At 48.4% G+C, this 20031-nt stretch overlaps 1 protein-coding gene across 2 annotated transcripts in view; it reads left to right on the top strand.

The window, feature by feature from the left end:
• The first annotated feature begins 16141 nt into the window (after nucleotides 1–16141).
• Nucleotides 16142–20031, top strand: part of LOC135903279 (3-beta-hydroxysteroid sulfotransferase-like) — a 32135-nt gene continuing 28245 nt past the window's right edge. The window contains exons 1-2 of one of the 2 annotated variants that reach the window (XR_010564777.2): nucleotides 16142–16299; nucleotides 17635–18192. The gene's annotated coding sequence lies outside the window, so the exon portion shown is untranslated. Of the gene's footprint in view, nucleotides 16300–17634; nucleotides 18193–20031 lie in introns of those variants that run through there. The other variant, XM_065433695.1, reaches the window with a different exon arrangement.

The following is a 20031-nucleotide window of genomic DNA, read 5'->3' as shown; positions in this document are numbered from 1 at the left end:
GTGATAGTTAGAGCAGTACTATGCGGATTAAGTATCGCGTACTTACTTGCAGTATCGATTGGAGTGAACAATCGTAGAAAGAGAGAGAATTGTAAAAAGAAATAAGATACGGTTAGTTTACCAGTACGTCCCGAATAAGGAGACACTGAGACATCCTTGACAGCAATCAGAATGTGGAGACTAAAGCTGTGCCGTCATGGTTTGTAAAAGCGGCGCTTTCCAATTATTGATGGCGACAACCATTAGTACTGTCGCACCTACTTTCTGAGGAAGATGAGCCAAGAGCGGTGTAAACTTGATATTTCTAATAAAACAATTAATTTCAACGTGTACATTAACGATAACAAGAAACAAACAAGAGTAAGTAGAAATAAAACAAGTAATCCGGCTTTTGCGATGCACTGTGGCGCCATCGTGCGGTGGCCACGAGAAACAATTCGGCAGGCACGGCTGCGCGTCGCGACAGCCGCCCCACGCGAGACGCGCGACCAAACATGCAGCGTGTGAGACAAGACTGAAACAACGTAACGCGCCGTCATATTTTGTCATCATCAGCTAGCCATCGAACACGCTGGTGAATGCTTTGTACCCGGAGGTCTCTGCATTGTGACAAATGGCTGTAAGAAAAGCTTCGGCAACGCTTTACAAGCTCCTCCTTGGCCTGAAACCGCTGTACATGTGGGGTAAAGTGAATAAGTAATAAAACAGTATGAGTACGCACAAAAACGCATGACTCGAATAGGGCACGAGGTGTAGTTGTTCGGGCGAATATCACGTTTCACCACTGCATGTCTTGCTTTATGGTGTGCCATGTGCTAGGCATACATAGATACACAGGCAATGGGGAGGCCAACAGAATGCCAAGTTGCATACGTTATTTACCCACATAAAGTGTGTGTACATCTACAAAAATGCAAAAAGAAAATGGACAGAATGACCAAACTTGGTGATACCCCCAGTTTGTGGGGCGCCTGTTTTCCTGTTAGAACGCGCCGCGGTACGAACATAGTGGTCGACCGCGTGTTGTTTTTGAACTGATGCGTGTACACAAATAGCGTCGATATTGTCACGTAGTAGGGACGGCAAAGAACACAGTAGCAATACTGTGAATGACGAAACAAAATTTTATTGGCAGAACCTGTGCCCACAAAAACAGGCTACATCTAAAGCGCGACGTTAGCGGTGAACAGTGTCCGCGATCGTCGAAATCTGATCAGCGGGTCAAGCGTGTCAGCTTTTATACATAAGCCATCGAACGCTCGAGAGTAATCGTGGATGCCCGCGCGTAAACCAGAAAGTTCTACACGATTCGCGTCGCGCATACATGCAGATAGATTACACAAGCTTCGTTACGACAGACAGCTAATATCGATCGATAACATCCGAGAAACTTCGGAAACATGCGGGCGCGTCCTGCGCTGAGCGATAACATTTGTTTGACGGTGAAAAGCGGTCACCCGAAAAAGATAAACAAGTACACCTGTCAGTATGAAGTCCAGATGTCTGTAATGTGTCACACAGTAATGAGCACCACTCGACTCCAGAAGACGCCGCACAGGAAAATGAGCCTTAATACACACCGTACTACATCCCGATTCGCTAAACGAAAATAAAAGCCTTCTGCAAGTAAATATTACTTTACTTTGTGCCGACAAGGGTGACGAAACGACCACTAGCAACGATTGCTAACTAGCACTATCAGCCATTTCCACAGTGCACGCTGTTTCCCACGTCAGCCCGGCAGTGCAGGTGAGCTTGGCTCAGCCGGAAAACTACGCCAACATCACGAGCATTCTCTGAGCGTTTATAAAGCTGCAAGTGTGCACGATGTGAAGTTGCGAAATGACGGCGTTCTAGCGACGGACCCACAGAGACGATGGAAAAAAAAAACACTTTGTAACCAAGTCGCGCGAGCTCGGAGATCTTTTGTTTCGCTAGCTCAAACATACATATGCGTCTTCGTCGAGATTATCCGTACGAGTCAGTGATCACAAAAACAGAGATAAACTGCACATGCCAATACTTACCTGTCACAAAGTGCAGCCCTAATCCAGGCTTCACGGCGCGGTCGATCGAGTTTTACCGACGGAAATCGGAAAATCCGCATTGCCCTGCTGGGATGGTGACGGGAGGTGCAACCGTAAACTAGACACGACATTGGCATCGCGCCAAATTTCGATGGCAATAATATAACTCCATATAACTTTATGGAGTTACGGTGAGGACGCGAACTCGTCGCGCACCCGGCTAGTCCCATGTCGGGACTGGCAGGTCTAGCCCACCCGGTCACCCGGCCCGGTCACAGGCACGCCGGACAGCTAAGATTCACTTGGTTAGAGTGGCGCTACGCAAACGCGAGTCCCACTCCTCCTTGCTGAACTTGGAGTACCTCGACCGGCGCTCTCGGAGCATGTGTGCTAGAGTGGAGGTCTGCCCGCTGGACGGGAAGGCATCGTCGTCGATCTTCTTGTTCTGACTGCGCCCCCCCCCTTGCAACACCCTCCCACCCACTCGAATATCCCTAGTATCCCGGCTGCAACTTCCTTGCTATTGCTTTACTTCTAGCATCCGCGCTGGGCATGGAGGTGTCTGTTGCGAATGAGGTGATATCGCTTTACGGTATTTTAGGCTACATAACCCCTGTGTCGCATTGACACAGCCACTCTGGGGGATCGATCAAGTATGGGCACATGTCAATATCCTAAATGCAGTGACAAAGTTGTCCGTTCGGGCAGGCAAACCAGCGGTACATGCCCATTGACCCAAGTAGTCTAAAATGCCAGCTAGCAACCAGCAACAATTTGTCTTTTCAGTAACGTACCAAGTGACCTATATTGCCTGCTCATGGATGGATGGATGGATGGAGTAACTTTATAGAAAGGTCCTGCGAGCTACGGGGCGCAAGGTCCCATAGAGCGGGCTACTCCCACGTTGGGACCGGGAGTTGTAACTCCCTGGCCGCATCGTGGGCTCGCTGGACGGCCCAGAGCTGCTCCGCCAGGTCCGTGCTGCGTAATGCGTCTTGTAGCCTGGCGGAGTCTTGATCCTTGTTTGCGTGGGTCCGACCACACGGCCAGAGCAAGTGACGTACGCCTAGTGTGCTATGGCAATTTTCGCAATGTGATGTTTTGTATAGGTCAGGCATGTAGTGATGTAGTCTGTTCTGCGTGGGGTACGTGTTTGTTTGAAGCATTCTGAACGTCAGGGCTTGAGGCCTGGTGAGCTTATTGTGAGGTGTGCTGTATATTCTGCGGTCTAGATAAAAGTGCTTTATGATCTCGTTATATGTGGAGGGAGGGTCCCGATTCTCGCTGGGATGGTCACGACCAGAATAGGTGGCGTCGCGGAAGGTTAGGTCTCGCGCGCTCCTGTGAGCCATCTCATTGAGATTGCAAGGGGCGTCCTCGATCTCTCCGAGGTGTGCCGGGAACCAGCAGATGGTGTGATGCTGCAGCGGTGCGGATCGATTGATTATTTGTAGGGCTTGTCTTGCAACTGTTCCTTTCTGAAAGGCTTTGACGGCTGAGCGTGAATCGCTGTAGACGTGGGTGGTGGTCGGGTCTGTGAGCGCGAGTGCGATGGCAACCTGTTCTGCTATCTCGGACTTGTGGGTCTTGACTGTGAGAGCGTTTCTCACTTGACCTTGCTTGTTGATCGCGGTGGCAACGAAGGCCTTCCTGGTTGGGTACTGTGCCGCGTCAACGAAACAGGCTAGGATTTTCTTGTCACGTATTTCGCGCAGAAATACGTGAAATACGTTTTTTTGCCTGCTCATGGCATTACATGAAATTGTCATTACTTTTAAGTTGGTACTTTGTTGTGGAATAACATTGCGCAAGATTACGAGCTGTTCAAGATGAATTCTACTCATCACTGTTAGTCGCATATAATATTTGATCCGCAGCTTCACATAGATTCTATCATGTGCGTTGGATATGGCTCCTTTACTTTTACTGCACTATCTTCGGAATAGGCCCACGAAGACTGGCCAAGTAGTCCACCAGATATTCGCAACAGAGGACTGGATTCACCTCGACAAGGACTCAAACAACCGCAACACAATAATAATACAAGTTCGCCTTGAGAGTTCTCTATTTGCCCCTTTCAAACTTACGATTATGTGCGAGAAAGTAAACAACATTGCAAAGAAGCAAAATAAATAAAATATATATATATATATATATATATATATATATATATATATATATATATATATATATATATATATATATATATATATATATATATATATATATATCAGCAGTGTAAGACTTGCTTATATTGTATACTTTCTTCCAGAACTGTATTGTGCCTCCAAATTCAGCCAGGAAAATTTCTTGTCGATACGCTGTTGATATCAAGTATGTTCTACTTCACTTATTAAAACCACGGCTTAGTTCTTTTTTTCTCCGCTGCATTTATGTATTACAGCATGTATTAGTCTTACATTGTGTATTATTATGTAGTGTCATATTTACGTATTGTGTATTACAACCTGAGTGCACTGCAATATTTTTGTTGTTCATTTCTTTTTCCTTTTATACTATATTGATGTCTCACAGAGTGACACGCTGAGTGTTGTGCAATATCGTGGCATGGGCGGGGACTGGCGCAATGTCAGGCATTCAGTTTCTTTTTCGTCACCCCTTCCCGCTGTACCACTGGATATGTATGCTTGAACTGATAATGAAAGAAGCCATTCATTCATATATATATATATATATATATATATATATATATATATATATATATATATATATATATATATATATATATATATATATATATATATATATATATATAGAGGGGTTTTCTTCACAGTTCAGCACGCAGGACCCGACGTAACATACGCAGGAAAGAGGCGACGAACGTTTTGGAGGACTTCTTTTACTTAACGTTTTCGGCTGGTGGACCGGCCTTCGTCAAAGTGACGAAGGCTGGTCGGAGGGACGAAGGTGTCACTCTGACGAAGACTGGTCGACCAGCTGAAAACGTTAAGTAAAAGAAGTCTTCCAAAACGTTCGTCGTCTCTTTCCTGCGTATAATATATATGATGTTACGGGAAGCAGGAAGCGTTCGTCTATTTACAGGTAGCTTTTAATGGCTGAGCCAACAAGCGTAGAGCATCGATACTGCTAAACACTTCTTCGTCGTCTCCAAGACCACCATCAGCGTCGTCTTCTTTCCACATTACCGACTGTGACATCACCCCCTTCGGAAAAAGCACCTGATTGGTGCGGCTCATCGGTCGGAGAAAGGTAAGGTTTGAGACGGCTGACGTGGATGATGTCAGAGAGGGGTGAAGGCACCATGGCATTCAGCGGAGACACTTCATATGTGACAGGGGTCACTTGGCGAAGGATGCGGTAAGGACCATAGTATCGCGAGAGGAATTCCTCGGAAAGACCAACACGCCGAGTTGGATACCAAACTAGCACAAGAACACCTGGTTCGTAGTGCACGTCGTGATGGCGCTGGTCGTAACGGCACTTCTGGCGTGTCTGGGAAGCAGAAAGACGAATGCGGGCAATCTGGCGTGCTTGGGTCGCTGTGGCTATTACATCCCGATTGTACTCTGTCGGCGAGTCGAGCGTGGTCGAGAGGAGTGTCTCGAAAGGCAAAGTCGGCTCACGGCCGAAGAGGAGATAGAAGGGTGAATATCCAGCTGTGTCGTGGCCCGAAGAAGGCGAACGTGACAAATGGTAGAGCAATGTCCCAGTCGCGATGATCGGAGGAAACATACATTGCTAGCATGTCCGTTAATGTGTGGTTCAGGCGTTCGGTAAGACTGTTAGTTTAAGGATGGTAAGCGGTAGTAAGTTTATGTTTAGTAGCACATGATCGAAGTAGGTCGTCTATGACCTTGGCAAGAAAGTATCTGCCACGATCGGTGAGAAGTTGACGAGGTGCACCGTGGTGTAAGATAACGTCGTGAAGCAAGAAATCAGCGACGTCTGTAGCGCAGCTGGTCGGTAGGGCTCTAGTAATGGCATAGAGAGTTGTATAGTCCGTAGCGACGGCAATCCACCTATTTCCGTCCTTGGATATAGGGAATGGTCCGAGGAGATCAAGGCCAACGCGAAAAAAAGGGTCGGCCGGTATATCCAAAGGCTGCAGCAGTCCGGCAGGAGGCACAGCTGGTCTTTTTCGGCGTTGACACGACTCACACGCGGCAACATAGCGCCGGACGGAGCGGTTGAGACGCGGCCAGAAAAACCGTCGCCGAATTCGGTCATAGGTCCGCGTGACGCCAAGGTGTCCAGCGGTGGGAACGTCGTGCAGTTGCTGCAGTACAATCTTTTGCAGATGAGACGGAATGACGGTTCGGAGCTCGGGCCCGTCGGGGTGCATGTTGCGGCGATACAGGATGCCATTTTGTAGTACGAACATGTGAAGGGATGGGTCAGACGGAGCAGAGAGCAGGCGTTCGATAATGGGGCGTAACGACTCATCGCGTCGTTGTTCAGCGCCAATGTATTGCAAGGCTGAGAGGGAAAGAACGCAGATCGGTGCGACATCCACTAAACCGTCCGGTACATCGACGGGATGACGCGACAGGCAGTCGGCGTCCTGATGTAGACGACCCGACTTGTAGACCACAGTGCATGTGTATTCTTGCAGCCGTAGGGCCCAGCGACCGAGGCGGCCGGTGGGATCTTTGAGGGAGGAAAGCCAACAAAGGGCGTGGTGGTCGGTTGTAACTGTAAATGGTCGTCCATATATGTGGGGTCGGAACTTGCCCACCGCCCAAATGAGGGCGAGGCTATATATGAGGCTATATATATATAGGCTATATATATATAAGTGAGGCGAGGCTACATATATACATATATGTATGTATATATATACATATATATATATATATATATATATATATATATATATATATATATATATATATATATATATATATATATATATATATATATATATATATATATATATATAGTCAGTCGGCGTTATACTTTAATTGATGAAACCCTCAGATAGCAGAGCACCGCAGCGAGAGGACACAGAGATTCGGCAACACAGGCACAAGGCTTGCAACCACTCGTTGTCGTCGTCTGTTTTGAAGCGATGCCTGATGCTCGTTCTTGTCCAGTACAACTACCTCCCCGGAGAAGGGGAGCCATCTCGGTGACCTACGGGCAAGATAGTACAGGTGGACCAAAGTACGGCTTCAGCCGCTGAGCGTGCACGATTTCGTGCCCTCGGCGGCGCTTATCGGATGGCATCTCAATGGGTTCTACCGAATAGTTCACAGGAGTCGTTTGACTGACGACAGGGTAGGGACAATGGTAGTGGGAGACAAGCTTGGGTGAAAGTCCAGGGCTGGTAGCGGGAACCCAAAACCAGACTAGTGAGTCAGGGGCATAGGGTGCCGGAGAGGAGGGAATATCCCGAAGGCGCTTCTGTCGCGTCTGATATTCCGAAGTAAATGTGCGGGCGAGCTTTCGGCACTCTTCCGCGTGTGCAACAGTTTCGGTCAGGGTAGTAGCCTCCATTGTGTCAGGGCGATATGGAAGGATGGCATCTATCGTGCAGGAAGGCTCGCGTCCACAAAGAAGAAAGAACGGGGGAAATACTATATTGGTCTGTGTCGCAATATTATAAGCGTACGTCATGAAGGGTAGAATACGGTTCGATTTGGTTTGGTCAGATGCAGCGTACATGGATAACATATCGCCAAGAGTGCGGTTGAAGCACTCAGTCATCCCATTAGTTTGTGGGTGGTATGCAGTAGTGGTACGGTAAATTACGTGGTATTCCTTTAGCAGGGCTTCTATAACATCAGACAGAAAGACGCGGCCTCTATCACTCAGCAACTCTCTGGGGGCTCCATGGCGAAGTATTATGTTACGCAGAAGGAACCGGACAACATCATACGCAGATGCGTTGGGCAGAGGCGAAGTTTCGGCGTAGCGCGTCAGATGGTCTATCGCCACTATCACCCCGCGGTTGCCATCTGAAGTACTCGGAAGGGGCCCATAAAGATCAACTCCGGCCCGGTCAAAGGCCCGTCCTGGACAAGGCAATGGTCGCAGTGGAGCAGCTAAGGCATGAGGGGTATTCTTGCGGCGTTGGCAAGCGAGGCAGGATCAGACATATGGCGGACGAATCTGTACAACCCGCGCCAGTAATAACGAATTCGCAGGCGCGCGTATGTTTTCAGTACTCCTGCATGTGCGCATTGCGGGTCATCGTGAAACGCTGAACATATGTCCGAACATAGATGCCGAGGAACCACGAGTAACCATTTGCGTCCGTACGAGAGGCAGTTACGGCGGTACAGGAGCACGTCACGAACAGCAAAGTGGTGCGCTTGGCGACGCAATGCACGGCCAGTAGAAGGCTGTGATGGGTCTGAAAGCAAAGCCAGTATAGTAACAATCCATTGATGCTTCTGCTGCTCCGAAAGCATATCCGTGGCGGTGAGGCAGGACTCGCATATTCGCACTTTCTAATAATTGGTCCGGCCTGACACTGGGGGACGAGACAAGGTATCCGCGTCCGAATGTTTACGGCCAAGCGGTACAGCACTCGAATATCATACTCTTAGAGGCGAAGCGCCCATCGAGCGAGGCGACCTGAAGGATCTGACGACAGCCAACAGAGTACATGGTGGTCCGTGATGACGTCGAACGGGCGGCCGTAGAGGTTAGGACGAAACTTAGTTATGGCCCAAATGATAGCCCGGCATTCTTTTTCTGTAACACAATAGTTTACTTCCGCTTTCGTGAGTGCGCGGCTAGGGAAGGCAACAACATAATCATCGAATCCAGTCTTTCGTTATGCAAGAACGGCGCCAATGCCGACGCCACTGGCATCCGTGTATTTCTGTCGGTGCGCTTGGGTCAAAATGTCGAAGCATGTGCGGTGAGGTTAGAAGACGACGCAGCGTCGTGAATGCGGCATCGCAAACTGGCGGCCAGGCCAAGAGATCGTGGTTTCCCGCGGGAAGCTGCGTTAAAGATGCTATTATGGGGGTGAAGCAGTAAAGGCAAGGCGCAGAAGACCAGGACTCAAGAAGAACACAAACGACAGGACAGGCGCCATTGGCAAGTTGAGACGGCGATCAGGTTGACGCACAAAATGGCAGGATCGGTGCGCAAGCTTTGTTGAAAGAAAGGGCCCAATGTAGAAGAAATATGCTCAAGTAAAAGTCTTGCTTCGGCTAGTTGGTTCATGCTTGAAGTAGTAAAGGCGAGGCGTAGAAGACCATCGAACACGACTCAAGAAGAACACAAACGACATTCGCATCGATCCTGCCATTTTGTGCGTCAACCTGATCGCCGTCTCAGCTTGCCAGTGGCGCCAGTTCTGTCGTTTGTGTTCTTCTTTAGTCCTGGTCTTCTGCGCCTTGCCTTTACTACTTCAAGCATGAACCAACTAGCCCAAGCAGGAGTTTTACATGGTGGTGAAGTTGCGGATGAAATGACGAAAGTAGGAGCATAATCCGATGAAGCTGCGGAGTTATTTTGTGGTCTTTGGTCGTGGAAATTCAGTGACAGCTTGGAGTTTGGTTGGATCTGGAAGCACACCGTCTTTCGAAACAGTGTGGCCAAGGATGACTAGCGGCCGGGCGGTGAAGCGACACTTCATTAAGTTGAGCTGGAGGCCAGCATCGGCAAGGCAAATGAGCACGCGTTTGAGTCGGAGCATGTGAGAAGACAAGTCTGTGCAAAAGATGACAATGTCATCGAAATAACAAAGGCATGTCTGCCATTTGAGGCCGCGGAGGATGTTATCCATCATTCTTTCCAACGTTGCAGGCGCATTACACAGGCCAAAGGGCATCACGGGAAATTCATAAAAGCCGTCAGGCGTAACAAATGCCGTTTTCGGCTGGTCTGCGTCAGCCACCGGGACCTGCCACCATCCGGATCGTAAGTCTAAGGACGAAAAGAATTCAGCACCTTGGAGGCAGTCCAGTGCGTCGTTGATACGGTGAAGATAATGGACATATTTCCGGGTTACCTTGTTGAGTCGTCAACACTCCACACAAAAACGAGTTTTCCCACCTTTCTTGTTGACCAGCACTACCGGAGAAGTTCAGGGACTGTGTGATGGCTGTATCACGCCGCGTCGGAGCATGTCTCCTACGTGCTCATGGATGACACGGCGCTCCGTCGCGGACACACGGTATGGACGATGGCGCAGAGGCGCGTGGCTGCCGGTGTCGACGTGATGAAAGGCTGTGGAGGTACGTGCTAAACATTGTTTTTGGAGGTCGAAAGAAGTTCAAGATAGTTTAAGGAGGTCGACGATCTGCGTGCGCTGGCTCGGATTGAGGTTGGGATCAATAGACGGAGCAAACGTTCGGTGACATGCAGGCGCAGGCGCACAGATAGGGAAAGCCATGGCGTCAACCTGAAGAGGAGTCGAGTCATCAGGCACATCGTAGACAGAGCTCGTGTCGAATTCGTCAGCAAAACCGAGGCACTCGCCTTGATGTAAGCTTGATGGACACGAAAATTAATTCGAAACGCAAAGTGCGCTGGAGCCCTGGCGAAAGGGATGGAGGGCGAAGGGAAGCAAGAAGGGATGACGGCGTGCAGCAAGTTGAGATGTCGTGAAAAAAACTGTGGAATGGTAGAAAGCAGCACAGTGAACGAGTATAAGGGCGGAAGAGAAAGGAGCGATATCAGTGTCGGTGGCGACGAACACTCGAGCAGAAGGTGGATGCAAATCTTCAGAAAGACTGCCGCAAGATGGAGTCAGCGCAAGTTCTGCAAGTGCACTAATAATAACAGCCTGATGAGATGAGAGGAAGCCCCATCGTAGAATAATGGCATGAGAGCAGCGGGGAAGAAAAACAACTTAATATGGTATAGACTGTCTTGTATGGCGACACGCAAGGTACATGTTCCTGAGGGCTCAATTGGCTCAGCGCTTGCTGTACGTAGCGAAATGGCAGAAAACGGCGTCGCGACTTTTCGGAGCGTACGGCGAAGCTGGACGGCAATCACGGACACTACGGCACCCGTGTCGACAAGCGTGAACGGCGATACCTTCAGCAAAAACTTCAATGATGTTCGTAGGGAATAAACGAAGGCTTGAGTAATTCGAAGAGATCGCAGTTCTTGCCTCCGGAACTGCGCCTTTTACTTTTCCTCCACAGCTGTAGGGTGGCGGACGATGGGGGACAGGGAACGTCGACGGCGAGAGGGATACCGATGAGTGTTGAAGCGTTGGGAAACAGGATATGAAGGTGTGAAGTGCGGAACTGGGGACGAATAGTGGGACTGGGAGTCAGGAGCATTCCGTTGAAGTCTCGCAGTATCGGGAGGATACCAACCCCGCCGGCGGCAGAAACGCGCAACGTTGACAGCAAAGCCAAACGGGAAGCAGATCGCCGGTTGTCTTGGGTACGCCACGGATTGTCGACAGGAGGCCTAGGGAGTGGTGCACAGTTCGGAGCTGTGCGTAGGGCCTGCGGAGGTGTGCAGAAGCCGCTTCTGGACTAGTAGTTCGCAGCTGCGGAAGGCGAGGCATAGAAGCCACTTGTGGGTGTGTAGTGCGCAATTTCAGGCAGAGGTCATGGCCTGGCGACGACGGCAGCGTACGTGAGCGGAACCGGCGCTGAAGGTGGCTGATCGGCGAGCGGTAGTGCGTCGCTGACTTGTTCATGTATGACCCGTTGGAGATCCGGGGACAAAGAGAACTCAGACGACTAGGCAGCAGGCCGCAGTGACAGTTGGCGCGCGACTTCTTCGCGAACAAATTGCTTGATTTCGTCGAGGAACAAAAAGTGGGTGGGAGCAGCGCTGTAACTGTCGGTTAAAGCCGAAACCGTGTCGTCCGGCGCGGCAGCTCGGCGCTTAATAAGGTGTTTGTGGAGCTCATCGTAGCTCTGGCGCCGGGTAACGACGTCGTCAATCATTTGAGTATTTTTCGCCAAGAGTATTTGGAAGGCGTCATCCTCTATGCTCTTCATGACATTCTTGATCTTTTCAGAGTCGGACATAGCGGGATTAATGCGCCGGCAAAGGTCAACTACGTCTTCAATGTAGCTGGCGAAGTTTTCACCCTTTTACTGAGCGCAACCACGCAAGCGTTGTTCTGCGCGAAGCTTGCGCACAGTAGGCCGACCGAAGACTTCTTTGAAACAATGGATAAATGCTGTCCGCGTGGAAAAGTTGGGTTCAAGATTCCAGAACCAGAGATTACCGACTCCAGAAAGACAAAAGATGACGTTAGTCAGCTTAGCTGTGTTATCCTATTTGTTATGCGCACTCACGCAATCGTATGACGAGAGCCAATGCTCCACGTCATGGTCGTCGCTGCCGCTGAAGACTGGAGGATCTCGTTGGCGTAGAGTACCGGAGCAGACGTCAGGCGATGACAGGGGAGGATCGGGCTGCGCGGCGTCCTGAGTCATAGCAGAAACGGTAGGGGGCGCCCGGCTGTGGAGTTACAGGTTTGTAAAGGGCCCAGCACGCCCGCCAAATGACAAGAGGTGTTATAGTTTATTTGATGAAACCCTCAGATAGCAGAGCACCGCAGCGAGAGGACACAGAGCTTCGGCAGCACAGGTACAAGGCTTGCAACCACTCGTAGTCGTCGTCCTTTTCGAAGCAGTGCCTGCTGCTCGTTCTTCTCCAGTACAATATATATATTGAGCCGACAGGCAGCTATCTAGGCTGCCTTCCAACTACCTTATTCATTGCCTCCAGACTCCGTGTCACCATCTTAACACCGTCAAAAGTACCAGACTCAATGCGGCTACGCTACTCAAGTGTTTCTTTGAACTCATGTCTTTTTGATACTCGCACACTCACCGGCTCTTATAAAACCAAAAACATACGCGCCTGCGACACCTGTGTAAGCCCTCTAACCTCTCACTCCCCCAACACCCTCCTAAGTCCTTCTTTTGTCGCGATAGGGTTAAGGAAGGCCGGAAGAAACTTTATTTTACAAACAGAAATTACATCACCACATCAACAACAGCAATTACAACAGCAATTTACATAAGCACATCAGCAGACACACGAAGTGCCAATGTCGCTGCCAAACACAATGCTGAATGATACCATGACACAGTATATCTTGTTGTAATCACTTCGCCCCAGACTCCGCGTCGCCATCTTAACACCATCAAAAGTACCCGACTCATTGCCGCTACGCTATTTAAGTCATTCTTTCAACTGATGTCCTTTTGTTACTCGCACACTCACCGGCTCTTCTAAAGCCAAAAACGCACGTGCCTGCAACAGCTCTGTAAGCTCTCTAACCTCTCGCTCGCCCAACACCTTCCTACGTCCTTATTTTATCGCGATAGCGTTAAGGAAGACGGGAAGAACGCTTACTTTACAAAAAATAAAGTAAAGCGAGCGTGGTTGGGCCCTTAGTCCAGGACTCCACTGGCGCGGACGGCTCGCAGGCCTTGCTCCAGGAGAGCCATTGGCTCTTCTTTCCCTCGTCCTCAAGCCAAGCTCTCTACTGCCCCTACTTATAATGAGTGGGTGTGCATGTACCTACGGGCTAGTAATATGTGAAAGCCTTTTTACGCACTCCCATGTGATATGTTGTAGTGTGGGTTTGTTAGAACACCAATGACAGACGTTCAGAAATCTAGTTGGTTTTATTTTACTGAGTTGATGCAGGTTGGGGAAGCTGTCTCTTTAAATGGGTCACGAGTCCCTACTCTGCTGTCTGTTAAGGGCCTTGTGTTGGTGAGCGTAGACTCTGCGCTCCTCCCGTTGTTGTAGGAGAATGTCACGAGTGCTTGGAAGAAGTTCAGCGCTTGGTTCAGCAGCAGCTCGGTTTCTTGAATGCTCGGGCTACGCGGTCTGCCGCAACGTTACCCTTGAAGCCTCCGTGAGGCGGACACCAAATAATGTCGTGGTGTTCTGTCAAGATTCGTCCTAGAATTCTGCGTACTATTTTGGGTACTGTCCCATTGAGAATCAGGCAACATGCCGTCTGTGAATTGGACAGTATGACTGCCGACTCGTTTCTGTGTTCCGCGTCTCCAATCGCCATGGCTATTGTGGCCGCTTTGGCCACACACGCGGACCGAGTTACTACTGTGGCCGTTACTATACGTTGTTTTTGGGTAAGCGGCAGCATGTGTCTCTCTAGTGGATCTGCTAGCGTCCGTGTAGCACGCGGCCGAACTTTTCCCGAAACGAGTCCACAAGGTTAGAACTCGTGCTCGTCTTCTACTGGCATGCTATCTTGGGCGTATTTCCTTTGGTATCGGTGCCACCTCGATATGAGATTCCGTGTCCCTGTCCAGTAACACTGTATCCTCGTCGCAGTATAATGGTCGTGGCGTGAAGGCCAGCTTTTCTCAAAATGCACGTCCCTGGTTGGAAATGAGCTATGAGGGCCACGCTTGCGTACTCCTCAAAGGTGTTGTAGATGCTTAGTTTCGCAACTTTTTCGTTGTAAGCACTTTCGGGGATGCCGAGCGCTGCCTTGGAGGCTTTTCTTGTGATTGTGTGAGCTTGTTTCATCTCCTGGTTTGTTAGTGCTTGGTACGGAAGTGCGTGCATCACCATGGTAGTTATAAAGGCGTGGACCCAGCCTGATCATTTCTAATTCAGTTAGCTTCAGTGCTAGCTATCCTTCGTATCATACGGACTACGTTTCCCTGTTGTTGCTCTCAACTTTTCGATGGTGCGTGTGGTGCCTCCGTTCTGCTGTACTCACATTCCCGAAATGCGCAGTGTTTTCGCCTCTGTGACGGGACGTCCACACAGATGTATCGGTATTGGTACAATATCGTTCTTTCTCGCGTATTTAGCCCTGACTCTGATCAGCTCGGTCTTCTCAGGTGAACATTTCACCACTGCTCCGTCCGACATATAATTCAGATCCATGCATACCCAACCAAGCAGGCCCTCCGTGTAGCGTGGAGACGTTACTGAACTGTTTGAATTTCTCAAAGTAAAATGCGTCAGAGAAATCGTAAGGTAAGACACGATAGGTTGGAACACGACGCGATAGCGTTGGAATGAAATTTGAATATATGAAAAAAATTATTCAGTTACGGGGAAAGTCATACACAAAGCCCTTTTCCAGCGTTTCTACCATTAATAGAGCGGCGTGCCTGGTTCCTTGCAGCACCATCCTGATGGCGCTCGCCTCTGCGCTTCTGCGGCCCACGCAAGAGGCGGCGTTTCTACCAGAAAGCACGCACTCGTGCATGGCGTTCGCTGCCAATGTTTTCCGGTAAACATTACAGTTACATAAGCTTCAGTTTCCGGCAATCGTCAGAACCAGTCGGGGATTTTTCAGTGATGCTCGTTCAACTCTTAAAGGCGAAGCATAAGCGTTCTACGAATTTGTTTTTCTGACTCCTTCCCCCTCTCCCGCTCTTGTCCCCTCGTCTTAGAAAGCACGCCTGGAGACATGAAACGACAGCGCTCACTTTCTGTAAAATTAGCCGCTCCCTTTCCAACCAGCCGCCACCGACAACGACCGCACGTGACTTCACTGTGCTAACTCGTTAAAACTAGTCTACCGAGGATGACGCGGCCGCCTTTCACGAAGATACGTCCTCCTATTTAAATGTTGGCCAGCCTTACTGAGGCACATTTTCCCTGTTCATAACCTTTATACCACAGATCATATAGAGGCATTCTATAGATAAACACCAGAAGCGAAAATTGCGCCAGCTGCCCATCTGTTTCTTCGTAAAAATAATAATCTGCCTTTCACCTTAACGGTCTGGGAAATCATTTTGCTGGAATGTAATCTGTGTTATGTAGCATTTTGCGTCATGTTGTGCAGTGGTACATATGTATCGAGCACGTGAAGTATAGAATCTCTTATATTATTACCACCACGTCTTCCTCCACTCTATCGTTCTTCGTGTTCCATTTGCGCCAAAACACGCAATGAAAGAAATGAGTTCACGTGCTGGCCAACGGGTGATGCTAATACAATTCGTCTTCGCATTGTGTACTTGAGCGACCACGGTGCCTTTATCTGATGCGTTATCACGACAACACTTGTGCCAAAACTACACAACAAAGTAAAGGTCGTCCTAATTGTTCTGCCATAGTGATAAGGAATTCTAGCTTTCTATGCTTGGAGAAAACCGGTCATAGCTCAAGGACTGATTGGCGATAAGTGTTGCGATCGGTCACTGTGAGGATTCCAGCGAAACAAAAATATCTTAGTACCCAGGCCTGTGTGTACACCACCAGTTCCCAGCTTGGCCACATGCGGATGACGTCAGTGATTGGATATGTGAAGGTAGAGTCACAGTACGCCACCATTCCAGAGCAAGTTAGTTGAGGACCGAAGCACACTTTTTTCCAGTCAGCCCGCGCTCGCAAAGAACAGGTGAGCAGTCGTTCCAGGCTTTCCCTTGAAACTACAGGGGCGATAACAGGTCTTTTATTGAAACAAGTGCATGTTCTGTGGAGTTAATTGCGCATTTCTTTTCTCAAGATTTTTTTCTCCCTGTCTCTATGTATAAGTATTGCTACAGATTTTTGCTGAATATCTTCCTTGGGATTTGCGTGGCTCATGCTTCTAACAATAATGAATACTACTTCGCGCTGCAGTAGGTCCTCAGCAGTGGCGTAGCCAGGAATTTCGTTCGGGGGGGGGGGGGGGGGTGCTCACGTTGCAGCTAGGCCTCCTCCTTAAGAGGAAGCTTTATCTGCAATGCTCCTAAATGCATGTAGAAGGTGCACTAGATTTTCTCGGCAACCACTGCACAAAATTTGATGAGGTTCGTTGCATTTGAAAGAAAAACTCAAATTCTACTGTCTTCTGGTTTCGAATTTTTCATTTGGGTTGTAAATGTTTTATTAAAAATTGGCACATATCTCAAATCTTTATAAAACGAAACTATCACGTTTAAAACTCTGTACTTCAACAATGAAAAGGAATATCACAATTCTGTGAATCGCATGTAATAGTACATCTACAGCAGACAAAATTGGTATGGTACAAATGAATCTCAAACAATTTAGCATTATCCAAATACGGCTTTTGCAGAACCCTTGTGCACCGCGTAACTAATTCACGTAAGACACAAATTAAGATACCGAATTTGATCGCTTTGACTTTTATAATAGATGCCATTTGAAGAACCGCGATATCTGTTTTTGATGGAGAGCTTTTAGTTTGTAAACGTCATGCTTCTATTTTTTTCGCACTCAAATTTTTCAAGATATTTTAAACAAAATTCAGGCCCTAAATCAAACTTCCGTTTCCAACAGATACTAGAAGTTGACTTTCTCAAATTCAATAAATTCCATTAAAAGTGATCCAGGGGTTATCTCAGAAAAGCGTTTCTGCGTTTTACATTTATTTGAATAGACCGCGTCGGAGTTGGGCCCGAGCACCCGAGGGCCCGAGCATTCGATGCCGCGACTTCGTGCTACACAGCCCAACACCATAGCCACGTCGTGGAACAAGATGACCCCATTCGTCTATTTTCCACGTCGCTTGTTCTTGATTGCTACACGCAGCCGATCCGGTGTTTCACAATATCGGAAACGATTAATAGTCTCTCCGGCTTGAAAAATTCTATCAGTAATGGCCCTTGACGATCAAAAAAAATAAAAATGGTAAACAACACCTTTCCGGCGGGAATGACGGCCTTTGCTTTCTTTGGGGGCGGTGAATTCGAATGTTTCCACTGTAAGCTTTGCCGTCGTGTTTCAGGCTCGTAGTAGTGGCACCATGGTTCGTCTCCGATCACAATTCCAGACAAGAAGTCCTCACCCTCACTGTGATACCGGATCAGATGAGTCAAGGCAGCGCAGAACCTTCTTCTGGCGGTGCTTCAAGATCTTGGACATCCATTGCGCACACAAGAGCCGATGACCAAGATGTTCATGAATAATGGTGTGAACTGAAGCGCGACTGATGGTCACACGCACTGCTAGTTCATTGATGCTTATCCTCCGTTCTTGTCTCATCAGCTCATCAACTTTTGCACTTGTGTTGGGGATGATTGCACCATGGCTTTGGCCCGGTTTTGGATCGTCTTCGCAACTTTCACGCCCTTTTTCAACCATTTGCTCCAATGCTTCACAGCGGCCAATGAAATGCAATGTTCAACGTGCACGGCAGCCATACGGCGAATAATTTCCTTTTGGGAAACACCTTCAGCTGTCACAACACTCACGGCTTCCCGCTGATCAAGTTCTGAAGTGTCCATTACGTCGCGCAACCATGTTCAATCCAGTGTATTAGAGCATTAAATAACATTTACCCTCACATCTGCGTGTCACTTGTAAATGAAAGATGCCTGTGTGCTACGCGCATGCCTCGCAGATAATGAACCGAACCATTATTGCGCGGGGTGGGTAGGCTCACTTTCTTTTAACTAGCCCTCGTTTATTAGAAATGCGAAGATACAATGGAATATACAAATGTTTGATAAAGGGCAAAGAAGTGTAACTGGAAACGAAATTCCCTGCATGTATACACAAAACCTCGCAACAAGATATTTAAGTGTACGTATAAGTCTCCAATAAATCTACGTATCTAAGACAAAGTCACTGTATATAATGCCTCAAACAAGGCAAATAAACGTGTCGCGCAATCACAGATTCACAGAATTATAGATCACGCCCCCATCCCATCCACTCCGTCCGATGTATCGCGTGCGATGGAAGGCGGCACGCTTGCTCCCCGCTTTTGCGCTTTGCGCACGCAAGACTGAGCCACCATCGTCGGCTCACCCATTCCACCACCCCTACTCTTTCACTCGCACATACAGCATGCGGCGCGTGGTCCCGACGTTATTGCCCTGAGACTTCATACCAAACATGAGGCTGACGGCGACAGCAGGAATGGGCCTGGAGTCTTCATATAATTGTTATCACAATAATATAATCGCAGCATCAGGCAACCGAAGCGTGCCATGGCCGATTACTTTCGGCAAAAGAAATAACAAACTGTCACCATGCGACAACTCGCTGCGCCGCAACAGTGATTTTTTTTTTTTTTGGGGGAGTAGGGGCACCGAAATTAAAAAACCCAAGGAAAATAAGTTGGCCACAATTGAATGCCTACTTTGCGTACCTAATGTGGCTATACCGAATGAACATAGAAGAAAACGTGAGACGCTTGGTCCACCGAGAACCATACGCATAGTGCTCGATATTTTACATCGGCGAGACAAGACTTTCCGGAGAGGTTGCGCTCAAGTGAACATGGTGTAATCCCTCAAGTCTTCACAGTGATGGCGGTGAGCGACCATTGTTACTTTTTCTCGTCTGCTAGCCAGAAGGCGTCCAAAACTCTGCCAGGCGAAGATTCACTCGGCCAGAGAAATCCACACGCGCACCGAAGTACGCCGCGCGCTGGTTTCGGGGCAACACAAGAAAGACGCATGCGCTCTGGCTGGCTCTGGCAGCCCGCGGGTAGGGTAGCGAGAATTTAAAAAAAATTGAGAGGCTCAACGTGTCCTCACGAATAAAAGCCAAAGTAGAAAAAATAAATAAGAACGTAGTTACTCTGGCTGGCTTTAGTGTCTTGACATGGATGCTTTAGCGTAGGTGAAAAGAAATGTTGATATTTTTTATGCGACATGACAGCACAAATAAACCACCACAACGCTTCGTCTCATCGTATCTCGCTGCGTGTTTTGTCAACTTGTTTGATAGTGTGTTGATTTGGCTTGTCTCGTTGTATGCTCCGATCTAAGACTTTAGAAAAGTCAATGCACCTTTCGCGTCAAATGTTTATAACAACAACATTAAGCCCACAAAGTTCCGAAATTGAAAATCTAAAGCATCTTTGGAAATATCAATGCAACTTTCGCATCAAAAGTTTCTTAGAACTTTATAGCCATAAAGTGTCAGAATTGAAATCCAAGCGCTCCCGATTCCGCGGCCTCAGCGATATGCCATGACGAGCCCGCTCGCCATTAAAACGCCTTTGAAACTTTGTGCTTGGATAGGCCTCCTTGCTTTATGTGATTCCCGGTGCATGGGCGTTGCCGCGAAATCCAGCATGATTTCGCAATGTTCGCGCTAAAATGTTTTTTCGAACGTGAAAAGGACATTCTAGACAAAATCGAGCATGATTTCCGGCACCGGGGGTTGTTTT

Source organism: Dermacentor albipictus, chromosome 2 (assembly GCF_038994185.2).
Source record: "Dermacentor albipictus isolate Rhodes 1998 colony chromosome 2, USDA_Dalb.pri_finalv2, whole genome shotgun sequence".
Taxonomy (NCBI): domain Eukaryota; kingdom Metazoa; phylum Arthropoda; class Arachnida; order Ixodida; family Ixodidae; genus Dermacentor; species Dermacentor albipictus.
The sequence above is the reverse complement of the archived record's forward strand: the minus strand, read 5'-3'. Positions and strand labels throughout refer to the sequence as shown.